The sequence below is a fragment of the Arachis hypogaea genome, chromosome 19 (assembly GCF_003086295.3).
Source record: "Arachis hypogaea cultivar Tifrunner chromosome 19, arahy.Tifrunner.gnm2.J5K5, whole genome shotgun sequence".
Taxonomy (NCBI): domain Eukaryota; kingdom Viridiplantae; phylum Streptophyta; class Magnoliopsida; order Fabales; family Fabaceae; genus Arachis; species Arachis hypogaea.
In genome coordinates, this window is record NC_092054.1 from 28,762,167 (window position 1) to 28,767,270 (window position 5,104).

General features: G+C 26.3%; 1 long non-coding RNA gene across 2 annotated transcripts; it reads left to right on the top strand.

Annotated features, from left to right (window-relative positions):
- The first annotated feature begins 459 nt into the window (after positions 1-459).
- LOC112775086 (uncharacterized) lies at positions 460-4,451 on the top strand. Of its 2 annotated transcripts, none has more exons than XR_011877194.1 (2): positions 460-585; positions 3,894-4,451. It is a non-coding gene; the product is annotated as an uncharacterized lncRNA (long non-coding RNA). The 2 variants fall into 2 exon arrangements; XR_003189450.2 differs by having other exon boundaries at positions 460-569.
- Positions 4,452-5,104: the final 653 nt, after the last annotated feature.

A 5,104-nucleotide genomic window follows, 5' to 3' on the forward strand; every position in this document is an offset into this window, starting at 1 on the left:
AATTTATAATAGGATATTTAAAAGGAATTTAAACATAAAACATAAAATTGCAAATTAAAACAAAACATGTCGAGAAATTACCAAAAGTTTCTATAATTTAATTCATTGCAAAGAGATAATCTCATTTTAATATTGTGAAAACTTATATATAAATTATCTTTATATAAAGTTAATAATTAAAAACTATTAAATAATAATTTAATTAAATATATTAAATTATCTAACAGTTCTCAAATATCAATTTCACATAAAAATAACTACAAACAAGTCTATATTATTATTATTATTATTATTATTATTATTATTGGCAAAACTAAAATCAAATTTGATATCTTAGAAAAACAAAAGAAACTTGACTACCTACTCTAGAATAAGCGGGCGCATGTTGATGGATTCTCTTTGGTCTTGAAGTTATAAGTTTATGTGATGTTTACATATCTTTGTTTACTTGGAAGGGTACATGGTAACATGTCATGCCGCAAAGACTCTTGCATGATGATTGTGAAGTGATGGAAGGTACCATTGGAGAGAGCTTAAACACCTCAGACATAAAGCTTGGTGGGTCATTGGTATGTAGTGCAGAATGTATGTTTATGCTAACCTAAAGCCTCTCTTTCAGTCTTTCATAATTTTATTCATTCAATATTGTTCTTTGCTATAAGGCCTCCATTTGTAGGTATATGTCTCGTCCACTATATATGTACATTTTTATTAGCAAGTTTATATAAAGCATTTATTATTATTGTCAATCAATCACACCCAAGGATTTGAATTGCTTTTCAAATATCATCTGAAGAGATATTTGATTATAATATAAGATACCACAATATATTATTCACTGATACTCATTTTCTTTTAAAATAACTATTGTTTCTATTTTTTTATATATTTAAATATATTGTTTATTTCAAATAACACATTCACTTTAGAAGAAAATAGATATCTACTGTATCTTTAAAAAAACAAATATCTAACTACCTATTTAACCATACACGTGCCAATTTTTGTTAATTTTAGAGTACATCTTAGGACGAAAAATCTAACATGTCTTACAACAAAAATAAAAATAAAAATTTGTTATTATTTTATGTATTAAGTTAACTATCAGATGATAAATTGGTATTCGAAAATTTCTGGCCCTAATAAAATATCTTTAAATAATTCAAAAGATAAAACATCTCTCAAAAAAACTTAAAAATTTGATAAAAAAAATCTAAATATTAATTGATTACATCTCCATTGAAAAAAAAAAGAAATAAAAATCATTATATAACTAACAAAATTAATGATATAGCACCAAATCACCACCTCTCACTCTTATATCATCCTCTATTTCACCACTATTACCTCCTTCCATACTCTCCACCACTAAGTTACAGTGTGTGTTGGAAGTTGGGCTAGATTACAGTGTGTGTTGGAAGATAAGAGTATACAAATAATTTGACAATTCACTAATATTTTGTTGACGTTTAACGTTAACAGAAACTAAATTAAAAAAAAATTTAATGTATAAAAACTCAATTAATATATATATATATATATATATATATATATATCTAATTAAAAATTTAGTAAAATTATAGCGTTTGTAGAGTAATTAAACCTATTTTAAATAATAAAAAATATCGCATATAATTATAAAGTTATCGAAGTCATCTTCTCAATTAGTCACTTAAGATTTTTGTTAATATAGATGTGATCAATTAATGTTTGGATGCTTTTGCCAAATTTTTAAATATTTTGAAAACTATTTTGTCTTTGGAGTTATTTAAGGTTATTTTTGTTATTAAAACCAAAAATTTTTAGATACTAATTTGATAATTAACTCTTATTTATTTTTATTAGGGATCTAATTTGTGAAACTTGTTAAATATCATCTACAACTAAGTTTAGTTATTATGATGTGCCTACTTAATAAATCTCACAAAGTTAAAATGTCAATTTCAGTCTTTTTTTTAATATAATATAGAGAAAAATTTAAAATAGCTCCTGATAATTACCTCAAAAGATAACGAGGTCTTTAACAAAAAAATACCAATTCAGCTCTTCAGCTTTACTTTTATGGGACTGATTAGTCCCTATGCCAAAAAAAGTCAATGTTATTTTTTTTTAGCACAAGAACTAATCAGTCCTAAAAAAAAGATCAAGGACTGGGTTGGATGTTTCTTTTTCTTAGGACCTCGTTGTGCTTTCGAGATAATTGTCAGGGTTGGGTGGGATATATATATTTTGGTTAAGAATATTATATTGAAAAAGAAAAATTGGCATCACATAACTTTTTTTTCATTTTTTTTCCACTGTTATTTGTATGTCTTAGAACTGAATATAGATGTAGATAACAATTATTGGCTACTGTAGAGTAGTAGTAGTAGTAGAGCAATTGAATTGATCCGTTTTATAATTATATGGTACATATTCCTTATTTTTCTTGACTGTGATATTATTCCATTATTGACTAGTAGTTCTCAAAACACTTAGGTATCCAACGCCATTTTCCCAAGTAAATTTTGGGTTATTAGTGAAGTGGAATCTTTCCTCCACCACTGAGATTTGGTTATTTTGATCTTCATATCCAAGTCAGAAGAAAACTGATAGATAATATGAGTAAGGAATAATAAAGACCAAGGGCTGAAAAGAAAAAGGAACAAAATGGGGAACTTTTTAGAACTTAAACCTAACCCTAAAAAAAAGTTTCAGAAAAGAAAACACATAGAATGTACAATATTTTGCCTTGAGAAACACAATCCCTTAGCTGTGGAAGTGTGTATGATTCCACAAGCTGGCATTCACTCAAATAATTTTCCCAATTTTCATCTTCAGTTTTTTACTTTTTCCGTTCAAGAAATTATTATGAGTTTAATTTTCTTCTCATATAATTTTTTAGTACATAATTTTATTTTTTAAAATTCCTTTTTTTCACATATAATATATATATACATAATAAAATTTTTAAATATTTTTAGTTAAACCAAATTAAACTAAAAAACTAATTTTTTTCAGTTAATTTATCTGTCAAATTTTTTTAGAATTATTTTTCACTCTAAATTCTAATAATAAATTTTAAATTCTAAATCTGAAATTTAAACCTTAAATAATAAATCTTTCAAAATTAAGGATTAAAAAGATAATGTTATAAAAAAAATAGTTAATGTTTACTAATTAAAAATTATTTCCCATCCTTATTCATTTAATAAAATAAAAATATGTTGATATAGTTTAAGCGCAACAGAAATATTGTTGAAACCTAATTTATTTACGTAAAAAAAATTATCATATAAAATAATTTAAAAAAGAAGAAGCAAACGATGAGCTACTCCAAATGATGAAAATAAACCTTGAGCATTATTAGCGTTTGTTAGCAGATCTTCCATATTAAACAGTAACCAATAAGTCATGTTTCCCAAACTTGTTTTCATCATAGATTCACAAGTGAACTACTGAAGCCAAATGAAGATGTTATGAACTTTGTTGGATGTTCATCAGCAACAACAATTAGTGTTTTTATTATTGTTAGTGAATTTTCTCCTTTTATTTTTTTTTTGTTTATATTATTTATCTCTTTCCAAATGCAACACAATAAAAGCCAACCAATAATGAAAAGGAATGTCATAGATATATTGCATAAACTAAAGAAGAAAGAGTAGTGTAAAATGCAGCTGAAGCCATCATACTTAATAATAATAATAATAAATATTATTGATCCATAATAATAATTTATGTATGAAACATATGTGAATAGCTAGCTATTTAATTTATACACATTCATCATCAGTAACATAATTTTGAACCATTATTGACTAGAGTAGAAGAAACATTAATGAAATTAAGCTGGATATACACATGGTCATGGATCATATTTCTTCATATTTCTTCATATTCGTTCATAATTATAGAGAGACGAGATTTGATTATGCACGAGGGGCAGCATCAGCAGGATCAAGTTGGTGGCATTCAGATTGAGTGACACGATTTCTGCATTTGAGAATGAAAGCTCGAGCTCGCTCGTCGATGTCCGGCTTGCCGGGACCCCAGCAGTCCTCGTCGTAGTCACTCGGCCACACCTTGTGGCCCGAGTCATAGGGGTCGTAGTAGTATCCTCCTTTCGGCCCCTTCGACGACTTCTTAGAGCCGCCGAAGACGCCGAAGATTGATAGAAAACCCTTACCTCCCATGTATGATGATGATGATTTCTTTGGTGGTTTTGGCTAATGAAGGATAGAGCACAAGTGCACTATGCCTTGAAGACAAAATGAGCCTTGGATTTGTTCTTTTTTGTTCGTTTTTGTCTTGGTTTCTCAAGTCACTTGGTAACTCTTATTTATAGAGGTGGAGGATGGTTTATGATGTGTATAAGAAATTTGACTAGTGAGAGAACGAAGAAATTAAAGAATCTTGAATAAAGCACTTCGGGGGAGCCATGTAGGAAAAAAATCCCAGATATTTTTACACAATGTTTCAATTGAAATTATAATTTTTTTGTTTTATTTTTAATATTTTTATCTTATGAAAAAATAAAAATAAAAATTTTTATTTTTATCAATTCTTTTTAAATCCTGAAATTAAAATAAAATATAGAATATATTATGATATATATATATATATATATATATATATATATATATACACACAACAAAAATACAATACGATATACGGGGACGTATATGGCATAAAAAAAATAAGTATTAAAAATACGATATATATATGGATAAAATATCAAAATATTTTAAAAAACTATAATAATTTTTTGAATTCATTGATATATTTTGCTAAAATCTAAACTTATTCAATGATTATTATTATGGATTAAAAAAAAAACATGTGAGACATTTTAGATTATTTCTAATATCAATATCATACCTAATAAATCATTCAAAAAGTGTCAATCAAGAATAGCACGTTTGAAATTCCATTTAAAATTTCGAATAATCTTGTTAAATTATTTTTTTGTTAAAAAGAAAAAGTTAGGCCGTGGTAAAGTTAGATTTAGAGGGAGTGTGGAGATTTTTGTTTTTCAACATACGTTTAGACATGTGCATTAAAACAATATATCTAATAAGGAAAAGTATGAGGAGCCAATAAAATATTTATACAATATGTACAATGG